We start from the raw sequence: 15039 nt of genomic DNA on the forward strand, positions 1-15039 counted from the left end.
CACGGGAGCGGGCGGAGAGCCGACTCGCGGCCGAGGTGGGGGTCACGCGCCAGACGGAAGGCCGCGCACACCCACCGCTCGCGGCGGCCGCGTCCCAACCTGCTGGGACGCCGGGCCCGGCCCGGCGGGATCCTCCCCCGACTCGGAAGGGGGAGGCGCGGGCCATACAGCAGGCGACGAGCCGCGCTCGGCCACCACCGCGGTGGCCGGCGGAACCCTCGCTCTCCCCACCCTCAACCCGTCGAGGGGGAAGCGGAGGAGGGTCCTCTGCGCGCGAGTCGCTACGACAGCGCTACCATAAGGCAGAAGGAGACAGAGGCGGCAGGCCGGGAGATCCGGCACCCCAAGGCACACCTCTCTCAGATCGCTAGAGAATGCTTTATCACCGAGGGTGGGTCACACTCCCCACCCGCCAGTCGCCCCTCGTCGGGCCCGCAGAGGCGCTCGGGGACGCCCGGGGAAGGGAGGGGGCCTGCGGTACGAGGAGAAGCGCGCCTGCGGCGACCTCGAGCGTTCGCGGTCAGGGCGGGGGGCCCGGCAGGCTCACAAGGCCCCCCCCGTCCACCCGCCTCCTGCGTCGCTTCCGAGGCAAAGCCACGCACGCGACCGGTCGGAGGCAGAACGGCAGCCCCTCGGCGGCCGGCCGGCGCACGCGTCACCGGCCCGCGCCCGCCGCGATCGCTCACACGGCCCTCGCGCACCCGCCAGAGGGGAGCACGGGACGTGCGCTCGCCGGACCCGGCGGCGCCCTTCCCCGCGCGGGAGGGGCGCGCATCTCATCTCACTCGACCGCCTCGAACCCCACGCCGACGGGCTCCCCTCGGGACCCACGCGCGGACACCGGAGGAGGGGACGCCGGGGGTGGGAGGGACACACCACCGCTCGGCCTCGGGCACTGAGGGACAACCCGGAGCGCTCCAGGAGCACCGCAAAGGCCCGGGCGGAGCCAACGCTCGCGCGAAACCCCCCGAGAGGGCAGCACGACGGGCCGGCGGGACGGCACCCCCACCGCCGCGGAGGGGGCCCGCCCGCAAGTCGACGACCGCGGGAGGCGAGAGCGAGGGGTGCCCGCCGCGTCAGAGGACCCCGCTGACCCACCCCGCGAAGCGGAGAGCGGGGACGGGACAGCCAGGTCAGGCCGGGTTCCGCACCCCACGCCTTCCCAACGCACCACCGGCAGGCGGACGAAGGAGAGGCAAGGGGCCCCCGCGGGCGGGGCGAGAAGAACCGTCCCATTCGCCACGAATGTCCGCCCCTCGCCCGTCGCGGCTCGGATCCGGCCCGGGAGAGCGTGACGTCACCACATCGATCACGGAAGAGCCCCCGGGAGCGGGGGGTCGGCCAGCCGGCCGGCGAGCGAGCCGATCGGCCCCGGCCGTCCCTCGCTCCGGGGAAGGGGCGGCGGACAACCCAGCGGAGACGAGGACGCCTGACACGCACGGCACGGGGCCGACGGGGGTGGGGTTGTCACGGCCGCCCCGGGTGCCCGCGGCGGAGAGCGCACGGGGGCAGGGTAGCCCTCGCCGCCTTCCCCGCCGCCCCCGGGTGGGTCAGAGACCCGGACCCGGGCCGGCACCGGGAGTCGGGACGCTCGGACGCGCGAGAGAGCAGCAGGCCCGCGGGCCCCAGCAGCAGGCGGCTCGAGCGGGAGCAGGGCCGGCTAGCCGGGTCAGCGGTGGGCCAGAGTCCCGCACGCATCCGGAGGCCCAACCTCTCCAGCGACACAGGTCGCCAGAGGAGAGCGTGTCAGCAATAACCCGGTGGCCCAAAATGCCTACTCGGAGCGAAAGATATATCTCCCCCGGGGGCAGGAGGCCCGATCGCCGACCACGCCGCCGGCCCAGGACACCCACGACACGGACATCTGTCCCCAAAATCGCCACCATCGCAGCCAGACACGGAGCACCCGGGGCCCCCTGGTCAACCCCAGGACACACGCGGGAGCGGCGCCGGGCCAGGGAGGCCCTCCCGGCCGCCCGTGCCACACGCACGGGCCGGCCCGTGTCTCCAGAGCGAGGCCCGGAAGCAGTTTCGGCCGGCCCCCCGTGCGATCGGGACACACGAGGGACCGAAGGCCGGCCAGGTGTGACCTCCCGGGCCGCACGAGGGCTCAGGGAGCGCTCTCCGACTCCGCACGGGGACTCGCCAAAAAGGATCACGGCGGAGGGACCGCGGCCCGGCCCGGGGACCGCTCCCTGGCACCCGGGGGACGGGGGCAGGACGGTCCCCGGCTCCCCACGGGGACCCGGAAACACATTCGGCCGCCGCCTCAGACGGCCAGGACGCGCGCGGGCCCGCGACGGAGCCGGGAAGGGCGTCCCCGGCCTCCCGCGCCACGCGCGGTGTGTCCCCGCGGGTCGCGGCTCGGGCCTCGGGAGCTGCGGCGCGCTGGTCGACCGGCCCGGGCGGCCCCACGGCCCGGCTCGGGCCCAGAAGCGCAGCGACAGCCTCTCCCCCACATAAACCTGCACGCCAGAACTCTGACTCACAAGCGACGCGCCACAGCCCTGGCGCCACCGGGCCAGCCGGGCTGACGACCGCGGGCTTTCCGGAGCTCTGCCTGGCTCACAGCGGGGACGGTCCCCTCCCTCGGCAGCTGCCACCGCAGCTCCGGAAGCCAAGAGCACGATCTAACAGCGGCCGCCAGATGGAGCCCGACGACCGTCGCGAACGTCAGCGAGACCGATCCGGACGGCTGGCAGGGCGGCCCGTGGACCGCCAAAGCGAAACCGTGAGTCGAGAAGCCCTTCCCGAGGCCGAAAACGCAGCCCCTCTCCCCCAACCCCACAGAAACGCCTCCCCAAAACGTGTCCCCGCATCGACCGTGACAGAGTCAGAAGACAACCCACGGCGTCTGGGTGTTTGGAGATGCATCTCGGAGGGAGGGAGGGAGGGAGGGAGGGAGGGAGAAAGAACCCACAAGGAAGGACTCGGTCGCGGGTCGCTGCGGACACAGGGAGAGGCAGAATGCCTAGGCTCTTCCAGAATCCACACAGAGACAGACAGAGGGAGAGAAAGACGGAGGGAGGGAGAGAATGGAGAAAAGAGACAGATGGTGAAAGGGAAGGAGGGAGGGAAGGGAGCAGGGAGGGAGGGAGGGAGGGAGAGAGGGAGGGAGGGAGGGAGGAAGAGAGTGGAGAAAAGAGAGACCATCTAAAAAACAGAGATACGGAAAGAAAACTTCTTAAACGTTCCATTTTTTCAAAGACAGGTGGAGAGGAAAGAAACACGAAAAGGAGAGAAAGAAGGAGGAAAGAAACGAAGGAAAGAGGGGAAAAGAAACAGAGAGGAAAGAAAAATGAAGGAAAGACAGGGAACGAAAGAGAAATAAGACACGAAGGAAAAAAGAACAGAAAGAGAGAGAGAAGGAAAGGAAGAGAGGAAGAAACACGTAAAGGAGGAAAGAGAGGAAGAAAGGAAGGAAGAAACACATCAAGGAGAGAAAGGAAGGAAGAATCACATCAAGGAGAGAAAGAAAGAAAACGGATAAATATGCCCGTTTATCTATAAATACAAATACAACACTCTTCACACATAAGCATAGACGTATTCATCTACCATCGTTTCTTCACGTAGCAACGTATATTTATATTTCATAAATTTATAGAAGCGTATCTCTACACACGTGCTTTGCATAAGTGTACTTCTATACAATAAATACATCTGTCGCGTATAAATGTGCTTATCCGTACGTCCACGTAAACATCTATAGTTATATACAAACGTATGAAAACGCTTATATTTCTAAATAAAAGTGAGTACATAGAAACGAAACAAATAAAACATACGACGAACCGAGTCCACAGGCAGGGCGCGGTGGCTCACGCCTGTCATCCCAGCACTTCGAGAGGCCGAGGCGGGCGCATCACCTGAGGTCGGGAGTCAGAGACCAGCCCGGACAACGTGGTGAAACCCCGTCTCTACTAAAGATACGAAAATCGGCCGGGCGTGGAGGTGCATCCCTGTCATCCCAGCTACTCAGGAGGCCGAGGCAGGAGAATCGCTTGAACCCGGGAGGTGGAGGGTGCGGTGAGCCAAGATCGCGCCATCGCACTCCAGCCTGGGACACTTAAGAGTGAAACTCTGTCTCAAAGAGACGGAAGAGAAAGAGAGAGAGAGAGAGAGAGAGAGAGAGAGAGAAACAGAAAGAGAGAGAGAGAAAGAAAGAGCGAGAAAGAAAGAGAGAGAAAGGAAAAGAAAAAAAGAGCAAAAGAAGAAAGAGAAAGAAAGAAAGAAGGAAGAAAGGAAGGAAGGAAGAAAGAAAGAAGGAAGAAAGAAAGGAAAGAAGGAAGAAAGAAAGAAAGAAACAAAGAAAGAAAGAAAGAAACAAAGAAAGAAAGAAAGAGAGACAGACAGACAGACAGACAGGGAGAGAGAGAGAGAGAGAGAGGCCGGGCACGGTGGCTCACGCCTGTCATCCCAGCACTTTGGGAGGCCAAGGCAGGCGGATCACCTCAGGTTGGGAGATGGAGACCAGCCTGACCAACGTGGGGAAACCCCGTCTCTACAAAAAATACAAAATCAGCCGGGCACGGTGGCACACGCCTCTAATCCCACCTACTAGGGAGGCTGAGGCAGGAGAATCGCTTGAACCTAGGAGGCGGAGGTTGCGGTGAGCCGAGATCGCGCCATGGCCCTCTGGCCCGGGCAACAAGCGTGAAACTCTGTCTAAAAAAAAAAAAAAAAAAAAAAAAAGAAAGAAAGAAAGAGAGAAGGAAGAAAAAGAAAGAAAGAAAAGGCAAGGCAAGGCAAGGCGAGGCAAAGCGAGGCAAATCTACCCGCTTTCACTACATCTGGGGAGAATCAGGAAAGTCCCCACCAACGACAAGGCCTAAAGGGGAGCCGCCTTCTGTAAAACCCAAGCAGAAGAGTCCACGCGGGTTAAAGACATGAAGAAACACAAGGAAACCACCGACCAAGGAGAAGGACCATCTGGCCCAGCCAGGGTCTGTCTCCTGAGGTCGTCTGGGCAACCAGGGACCGGGACGGAGGGAGGGCGGGACTCCGAACCTCCGTCTCGAAAAACAAATCCCGCTCCTAAAATAAAATTCCGTTAAAAAAAGAAAGTACGCATCGTTCCTAACGTGTCTGGTGCCTCGAAAGGCGAGAGGGGTCTGTGTACGTCACTGTGGGGGGGGGGGGTTCTCTTTTTTTTTTTTTTTTCTTTTTTCCCGGAAACTCACTTTTTAAGTATTTTCTTTCATGTCAGTTTTATTTTCGTTTTATTTTCAAGTCCAGAGTCAGAAACATCGCGATACCCCGTCTCTACTAATGTACGAAAATTAGCGGGGCCTTATGGCGGGTGCCTGTAATCCCAGTCACTCAGGAGGCTGCGACTGGATATCGCTTCAACCGGAGAGATGGTTGTTGCAGTGATCCGAGCGTGCGCCACTGCATTCCAGCCTGGGTGGCTGAGTGAGTCTCTGTCATAAAAAAAGAAGAAATGCGAAGACACAAAAAAGTACAGACCAAAATACTGCATTGTTTCAGAACCTTCCCCTGAAAGACCCGAAACCCCCTGACTCAGGTCAAGGAGGTGATGTTTCGTTTTACTTCTCTCTCTCTCTTTCTCTCTCTCTCTTTCTCCCCTCACTTTTATTTCTTGTTGAAGCATACATGTGCTAGATTGTTACATAGGTGAACTTCTGACTGGGGGGTTCAGTGTGCAGATGATTTCGTCTCCCGGATACTCAGCGACGGAAACTACGTCACCCGGGTACTCACAAAAACCCATCAGTTTTTGTGTTTTGTTTGCTTTGCTTTTTCCTGAAGCTGTCTCTCCTTCCAAACCTCCTCCCTCAAGTAGGCTCCTGCGTCTCTCATCCCCCTAGTTCTTCCCACGCATTCTCATTATTTAGTTCCCACTTATGGGTGAGGACACGCAGTATTCAGCTGATTGTTGCTTTCATCTTCGGTGGTGGTGATGAAAGAGGCATGACACTAAATCGAAACTTAGGACGCTCCCCTCCATCCCCACCACACCCCCTCCCCACACACACCCTCTTTCCTGCACACCCTCCTGAAACCCAACAAAGGAAGAAAAACAAAAATTAAAGTTAGAGGTCATCCTCCAAGGCGGTCAAGAAGGGGGATCTCAAAGGGTGTGCAAGCTACGGGGGTCGAGGGATATCGTGGCCTAGGTAGCAAAAATAAAGGATCGACTTTCAAGCCCAACCGCACCCCCTAATCCTCAGCTATCGCTTTGGACTTCATCCAAGGAAGGCTGGTCTCAAGGACTCCAGACCTACCCTCTCTGGATTTCTAGAGGATAAGATGTTACGGCCGGACGCGGGGCTCACGCCTTTAATCTCAGCACTTTGGGTGGTCGAGGTGGGTGGTTCGCCTCAGGTTTGGAGTTCTAGACTAGCCTGACGAATATGGAGATACCCAGTGTCTATTAAAAAAAAAAAAGCCAGGCGTGCGGTGTGTGCCTGTGGTTTCAGCTACTCGAAAGGCTGAAGAATTGAAAATCCCTTGAACCCAGGCGACGGATGTTGCGATGAGCTGACGTCGTGCCACTGCAATCCAGCCTGGGCGATAAGAGCGAAACTCCACCTGAAAGAAAAAAAAAAACAAAAAAAAGAAGATGTTAAGAAGTATAGTTTATATCAATCGGCTCTCATTGTACCTTGAGAGATTCAGAAAATCGCTACTTAATGACAGAAGAAAACACCAGCTAACATGTTTTTGGGAAAATACACGTTTTCCTAAAATTGGTAAAATCTACTTCACCTGAATAAAGATAAGTAAAGTAAACAATACAAACAAAACAAAACACTAAAACAAACATGGGCCAAGGCATTGTTTGTGGAAATATTATGTGAGCAAATTGTTACTTTTTAGAAAGAGTTTCTATCTTGGGCAAATACCAATAATGCCCAGGGTAGAGCTTTGAAAAGTGGCAGCGTGCACCATTGTGAGAGCTGAAATCCGTGTGGCTCACTCCTTTCATCACAGCACTTTGGGAAGTTTGGACGGGCAGATACCTGGAGGTCATGAGTTCAAGAGCAGTCTGGGTAACAAAATAAAATTCTGACTCTACTAAAAAGGCAAATGTTAGCTGGGTATGGTGTCAGACAGAATTATGTTCCAAGAGGAAGCATCCCAAATATCCATGGTCCCCAGTCAAGAAATGAACTGAGTTTACAAATTCGTAGTGTCATTGCTGACTCAAAAGCTGAGAGGTGTATGTTTGTGTCACTGCGGGTCTCTATTTTTTTCTTGGAAACTCATTTATTTTTAATTACTTTTTTTTTTAGATGGAGTCTGACTCTGTCACCCAAGCTGGAGTCCAATGGCATGATCTGGGTTGACTGCAACCTCCACCTCCCGGGAGGTTCAACAGATTCTCCTTCCTCAGCATATCGAGTAGCTGGGACTTGACGTGCGTGTCACCACACCTGGCTAATTTTTGTATTCTTCGTAGAGACAGGGTTTGACTATGTTGGCCAGGCTGGTCTTTAACTCCTGACCTCGTAATCCTCCCACCTCCACCTAGAAAACCGCTGTGATGACAGGAATGACGCACTGCACCCAGCCTACTGGTTTATTTTTAAAAATAGCAATTTGGGTAGGGCGCAGTGTGTCACGCCTTTCTATCATCAACCAACATTCTTTCTCGAGTCTGATGACCTGGGGTCTCCCAGCACTTTCGGAGGCCGTGGCCACAGGATTCCTGGAAATTGCAGTTCAAGAGCGGCCTGGGCAACGTGGTGAAACCCTGTCTTTACTAAAAAGGCAAAAGTTAGCTAGTTATGGTGGCACGCACCTGTTATCCCAGCTACTCGATAGGCTAAGACAAGAGAATCGCTGGAACCTGGGAGGCGGAGGTTGCAGTGACCCGATACCGCGCCATGGCCTGACGAACAGAACAAGACTCCATCTCAAATAAATTAATAAATACGTTAGTTAATCGAAAAGTATCAAAAGAAAACTGCAAGGAAGTGGCGGGAATGCACCGGAAGGCTTCACGCGTTCCTAAAGGTCAGAGCCGAAAAACAGTACCATCAGGTTGAGATACAGGCCATTCTGAATCTCTTCTCACTGTGCTCAACTAACACCAAAGAAGGGCAGGTTTCCATACCTCCCGTTCATCATCACCGCTCTTGTCAGGTATAATTGCAGAGTCATGACTACACAGAGCTCTCTCAACCCACCAACTGCGTCCGTACTTTTATGAGTCCAGTTGGAAGAATAAACAGGGCACTTAGCAAAGTAATCATCGTATGTTCTTTTGTCTCCCATGTCTGTCATGAAACCAATCAAATTCGTGGTCCACTTTTTCCCCACCCTTCGAGCGTTCACAGAGCACCGAAATACAAGAACAGTGAGTGCATTTTATGCGACAAATAGGAAAAACACCAAAGTGAAAGTCACAGAGGCTTAGGATACACAGGGAGATACAGAATAAGGACACTGTTCCAGTATCCACACAAAGACAGACAGACAGTGGGATGGAAATAAATGAAGAAGAGAGAGAGAATAAGGAAGATCAAGAAAAAAATACAGACAGAGATGTAAAGGGAAGAGAAATGAAAAAGAAAACTGAAAAACAGAAACAGAAAAAAAAAAGAATGAGAAATGAGAGAAAAAAGGGGGGAAGAAAAAGAGAGAGAACACAAATAAAAGACAGAAAGAGAAAGAAAAAAAGGAGAAAAAATGAAGGAAATAAAAAGAAGGCAGGGCATTGTGGTTCACACCTATAATCCCAGCATTTTGGGAGGCGGACGTGGAAGAATTGCTGGAGCCCAGGAGTTTGAGACCAGCCCTGGCAACACAGTGAGACCCCGTCTCTACTGAAAAAGAAAAGACAAGAAAAAAATCCGGGCATCGTGATGGCAGGCACCTGTATCCCCAGATCCTTTGGAGCCTGAGGTGAGAGCATCGCTTGGGCTCGGGAGGTGGAGGCTGCAGTGGGCCTTGGTCAAGCAAATGCTCTGCAGTCTGTTGCCCAGGCTGTCCTGAACTCCCGAGCTCTAGCGAACTGCCCGCCTCAGCCTCCGAAATTGCAGCCGCCACAACCAACGGTCCTGAAGGTGTCACTGAGAGATTTTAGTATACAGGGTGTTTCGCTATATTGCGAACTTGAACCCAGGAATTTGAAGCTACAGTGACCCAAAGTCGCGCCACTGCACTGCAGTCTGGGTGATAGAGCAAGGCTCCATCTCTAAATGACTAGATAAATAATGAAAACAATAACAATAATGACAATAATACAAAGAAATAATAACAAACAACAATAATAATAAACTCGTGGGAGTGAAAAAATATAAAAGGTCATATACATCACAATTAATTGTAGTTAATTTCAAATAAATTTTTTTCTTTAACCTGTTTCTGTTACTTTATGAAACACTTACACTGGAGGGCAATGGCATGAACACGGCTCACTTCAGCTTCAACATCACAGAATTAAGTGATCCTGTAGTCTCAGCCACTTGGAAGGCTGAGATAGGAAGATCACCTGAGGGAGCCCTGGAAAGTCTAGGCGGCAGTGAGCCGAGATTGCATTCTTACACTCTAACCTGCCTAAAAAATATAAATAAATAAAAGGTAAATATAAAACCACAGCAACTTCAGTGTGTAGAAAGAGGAGCAAGAAAAGTAAAAGAAAAACAAAACGAAGAGCAACTGAAAGTACTGTGGAAACCATTGGAGAGGAAGAAACAACGCAAGGAATAAGTGACACCAAGTGAATGTGGGCGGTACTGCTGCTGACCAAAGTTATATGGTCTACTTTAGAAATCCCAAGTTGACGGTCAAGTCCAACGCTTGCCGCGGACATCAGGTGGACACGGCGACCCGAGACCTGAGGATTGGGGCCTTAGGCCCTGGTCCCTGGTCTTCCAGGCAGAGAAGCTGACGGCCGTGTCAACTGGATGTTGCTTGCTTCCCACAGGCGGTCGACTTGCGGGCTGATCGAGAAGCCAAATGCCAGCATCTAATCGATTGGGTCCACCCTAAAGGCCAAATGAGGTGCTCGCGGACGGAAGCGGTCAGAACCAGTTGGAACCTTATCACACAGAACCGGCCCAGCTTTGAGGCCATCTAACTCGGCAGACCTGCCAGCCATTCTCGCTCAGTCCGCTGGCTGACCCGGGCAGCGGAGACCAGTGAAGACACAAGGGTGGTGACTGGCTACTCTCATCCCAGCGCACCTGGGGCGGGGAGAGGGACTTTGACCCCAACAGCCGCCCACGGGCACGCGCGAACACTACTCGGACAGGGACTGCAGGGGCACAACCTCTGACACCCGCGCCTCAGCCATTCACACCAAGCTCAAAGAATCCGTTCCCAACCCGTGGAGGATTCCCAGCGGGGTGGGGGAAAGAAGCTGAATCAGAGAGGTGGAACATCGAGCAGGGGCGCCAACCCTACCTCGGCAACTCCCGGCGCTGTATCTTGGGAACCCCGCTGGTGGGGCCGACGCCTCCCAAATGCACGGCGGGCTCCAATGAACTCTCGCGAGAGACAGCCACTGCCTGTCCCGGGGCTCGGGGGCTGGTGGGCATGGGCAGGCCCGGGACCTTAGTCCCCGCGGGCAAAAGGAGGGAAGAAGGAAGGTAGACGGCCAGGGCTGAATTACACAGGACACGCCACAAAGCCGGGTTTCCCGCACACTGGTTTAGAGACACTTGGGTGGAGGGCTGACTTTCAATAGGTTGCAGTGAGGGAGCTGCCATGTTCCATAGGAAACCCTGACCCGGAAGCAGGGCGTTTACGAATAGTTTAGTATCAGATTCCCCATAAACGTGTTATGTGATGGGCCAGGGAGCAAAGGCCTTTCTAGCTGCACCCCGTTTTTTAGGACGAGGGGCTCCTGGCACCGGAGCCAGGTCTTGGCGCGCAGTGGGGCGGAGCGTCCGGCCGGTGGGAAAGGCGGGGGAAGAGCTATCTGAGGCCAACCGAGGCTTGCCGGCGCTGCTGCATCCTCTCTTCTGGGCGGGATTCTGACTTAGAGGCATTCAGTCATAATCCCACAGATGGTGGCTGCTCACCTTTGGCTCCCCAGCCAAGCACATACACCAAATGTCTGAAACTTTGGTTCCTCTCATGCTGAGCAGGATTACTATGGTAGCAACACATGGACAACAACACATGTGGAACACACGCAGTAAAACTAACCTGTCTCACATGGGTCTAACCATGATGCTTTCCCGGGCATGAAGTCCGCTTTTAGCTGAATCCATTCCACTTTGCCTTGCCCTTCAGAAAGAAAAGAGAACTCGCTGGCTGCAGAGGCTCACGCCTGTAATCCCGGCATATTGAGAGGCTGAGGCCGACGGATCACCTGATGTCAGGAGTTCGACTCCAGCGTGGCCAACATGGTTAAACCCTGTCTCTATGAAAATACAAAAATTAGCTGGGCATAATAGTGGGTGCCTGTAATCCCAGCTACTCGGTAGGCTGAGGCAGGTTAATCGCTTGAAACCAGGAGGCGGATGTTGCAGTGAGCCGAGATCGCTCCATTGGGCTATCTAAGCGAGACTCCATCTCAAAAAAGAGAGAAAAAAAAAAGAAAAAAGAAAAGATAACTCTCTCTAGGGCTCCCATTTGCTTTTGCAGAATCAGAGAATGTGATTGCAGGCAAGGGTTGAGGGGAGGGTTCAGGGGAAAAAAGGAGGAGGGACAAAGGCTGGAGGCACAATAGCTCACTCTGGAATATTTCCAAGTTTGGTGGGGACAGCTTATGAAACAAGCTGACTCTGGAAATTACACAGAATTCATAGTATTATTGCTTCTTTGAAAAGTGAGCGGTTCATGACTTTTTTCTCAGCATGTATTCCTTTACTTGTAGTAAGTGCCATTTAGTTTCATACAGTTTACATACCACTGCTTTCATTGTATCTGCAGAGATTTAGGATAGTTTTTGTTAATAATGAGTCCTAGGGTGACGCTACAATGCACTTTCCGTTCTGAACCCTGAAAACTTCAGACAGGTCTCAGTTAATTTAGAAAGTTTGTTTAACCAAGGTTCAGGACGCACACCCGTGACACAGCCTCAGGAGGTTCTGAGGACATGTGCCTAAGGTAATCAGAGAACATTATCGTTTTATACATTCTAGGAAGACATGAGACATCAATCAACGTATGCAAGATGAACATTGGTTCGGTCTGCAAAGGCGGGACAACTTAGCAAAGGTGGGAGAACTCAAAGCGAGGAGGGGACTTCCTGGTCACAGGTAGTTAAGAGACAAATGGTTACATTCTTTGGAGTTTCTAATTAACCTCTCCGAAGGAGGCAACCAAATATGCATTTATCGCTTGAGACCAGGAGGCGGATGTTGTAGTGAGCGGAGATCGCTCCATTGGGCTCCAGCCTGAACGTCTGAGCGAGACTCCATCTCAAAACAGAAAAAAAAAAAAAAAAAAGAAAAGAGCAGAGGAGTGACTTTGAATAGAATGGCAGGGTGGCCCTAAACAGTTGCCAGCTTGACTTTTCCCTTTACTTTAGTGATGTGGAAGCCCCAACATTTATTTTTCTATCACACAATTTTTAAAACCCAGGTAGAAGTCTTCATGCTGATTTAAAAAAAAAAAAAAAAGGAAGAAAGTAAAGCAAATGATAGGCCAGGCGCCCTGGCTCACGCCTGTAATCCCAGCACTTTAGGAGGCTGAGGTGCTTGGATCACCTGAGGTCAGGACTTCGAGACCAGACTGGCCAACATGGAGAAACGAAGTCCTTACTAAAGATACAAAAATTAGCTGAGCGTAGTGGCGGGCGCCTGTAATACCAGCTACTGGGAAGGCTGAGGTAGGAGAATCACTTGAACCTGGGAGGGAGAGGTTGCAGTGAGCCGAGATGGCGCCATGGCACTTCAACCTGGGCTACTAGAGTGAAACTGTCTCTCTCTCTAAATAAATAAATGAATAAATAAATAAATAAACAATCAGGCCCAGCCAGGTTGGAGGTTTCCTATGTAAAAAGGCATTGGGGGAGGGAGGGAAGGAGTGCCTCAGAGGTCAGGGTGGGGCCCAAGGGAAACCAGTTTTCCCTGGCTGTGCACAGGAGGCCAGTTTTGGTGTGATGCTTCCATTTTCAATAACAGTGACCGCTAGGTGACGCCAAATGACAACCGAACGACATGCCAGCCTGGAATGAGTGGGGTCCCTGGTTGAGGGGTTGTCGAGGAAGGAGAAGGAGATGGAGGCACATGGGATCGCCTGTGTTCTTATCTCTCTTGGATTACGTTTCCGGGCACGGGACACCCTCCCAGACAGTCCCCACAGCTCTTTAACCAGTGTCCCTGGGGAAAAGATTATCAGTTCTCAGAAAACATTCAGACAGGCACGCACATGCGCTCACATGAGCACATGAAAAGTATGCAAATTTACATCGTGATAGTGAGCTTTATTTTGCAAAATGTCTTCGTGATGCATTTCATTACATGGTATTGTTTAAAACATCAAATTATAGGAGTGAGAACAGTGTCTCATGCCTGTAATCCCAGGACTTTTGGAGACCAAAGGGTGGAGGATGGATAGAGACCAGGAGTTTGAGACTAACCTGGACAACATATCGAGACAGATTACCACTACTTAAAAATATTGCCCAGCATTGTGGCACATGCCTATATTCTCAGCTACTCAGGAAGCTGAGGCAGGAGGATTGCTTAAGCCCAGAATTCAACGTTGCAGTGAGTGAGCCGTGCGCAGGCGACAAGAGCTTTTTCTGTTCTGTACGGCTTACATTTTCAATAATGGTCGCCGCTAGGTGTCGCCCAAAGACAACCAAAACACTTGTTATCCTGGACTCCGTGGGATCCCTGATGGAGGGGTTGGCGAGGAAGTGGGAGGGGACGGAGGCACACGGGGTCACCCATTTTCTCGTGATTCCCCTTGGACAACGTTTCTGGGTGCAGAGCATTCTCCCAGAAAGTCCCCAAAACTATTCAACCAGAGCTCCTGAGAAAAACAGTCGCACTCTCTGCCCATCGGATCATCCGGAATTTCCCTTTATCCATTGAGAAGAATGCTCCATTGGAGTGTGGCGCAGGTTGCGGGTAGAGGCAGGGGCTGCCTCAGACAGAAGTCCAGTCTACAGAGTTTCACAGTAGACCCTAGGTTCAATCTCTCACAAACTCAGAGTAACAATATCTGTCACTGTAGAATGAAGTGCATGAAATGCGTGCTCCGAAGAAAGCGTTTCACAGAGATGATTTGCACACTTATTCTTGTCCCTAGGCCAGTTGTTTCTTCCAAAATACCCATTATTCAATCGTTCACCCTCTCGTGAACCAGTTAGGAATCTTGTTCTATGAATCCTGGAATTTCAATATTTGATATCATCAGAAGAACGTGAATGCTATCCTAGCCTGGTAGCAATAACTTACCATTTCTCAGATAACACGCACCTACGCACACAAGCAAGCATGTATACACACACATGCACGCATCATATCTATACAATTTTACACTGTGATAGTGAGCTTTCTCTCCCTAGATAACTTCGTAATAGGTTTCACTACATAGTATTGTTTAAAATATCGAATTATAGGTGGTGAGTGTGGTAGTTTATGCCTCTAGTCAAAACAGTTTGCAGGCAAAGCTGGGAGAATTGCTTGACGTGGGGAGTGTGAGACCAGCCTGGAAAACACAGCAAAATCTAATCTCTACTAAAAATAAAACAAAATTAGCTAGGCGTTGTGGGGTGCACCTATAGTCTCAGCTACTTAAGAGGTTGAGGCAAGGATTGCTTAAGACCAGTTTGAGATCCTATGATACCCACTCCCGCAGCACTGCTGTGGCCCATGAATTGGCTACATGGTCAATGACATGGAAGGAACGTGATTACATAATTCATGGCAAAAACAAAAAAAATAGAAAAAATTTTGTGGATAAACCTCTCTCAATGGGTAAATATCATAAAGATGTGTCTGTTCTATATGAATGCCTACCAAGGGGTACCTGCATCAGAGGAGGATTTTGATAACGATGTGGACAGAATGTCTTGTTCTGTGAGTATGCGTCATTCTTACTTCCCTGTAAACCCCATCATCACCCAGTGGGCTTATAAACAAGGTGAACATAGTAGCAGAA

The sequence above is a fragment of the Pongo pygmaeus genome, chromosome Y, assembly GCF_028885625.2.
Source record: "Pongo pygmaeus isolate AG05252 chromosome Y, NHGRI_mPonPyg2-v2.0_pri, whole genome shotgun sequence".
NCBI lineage: Eukaryota > Metazoa > Chordata > Mammalia > Primates > Hominidae > Pongo > Pongo pygmaeus.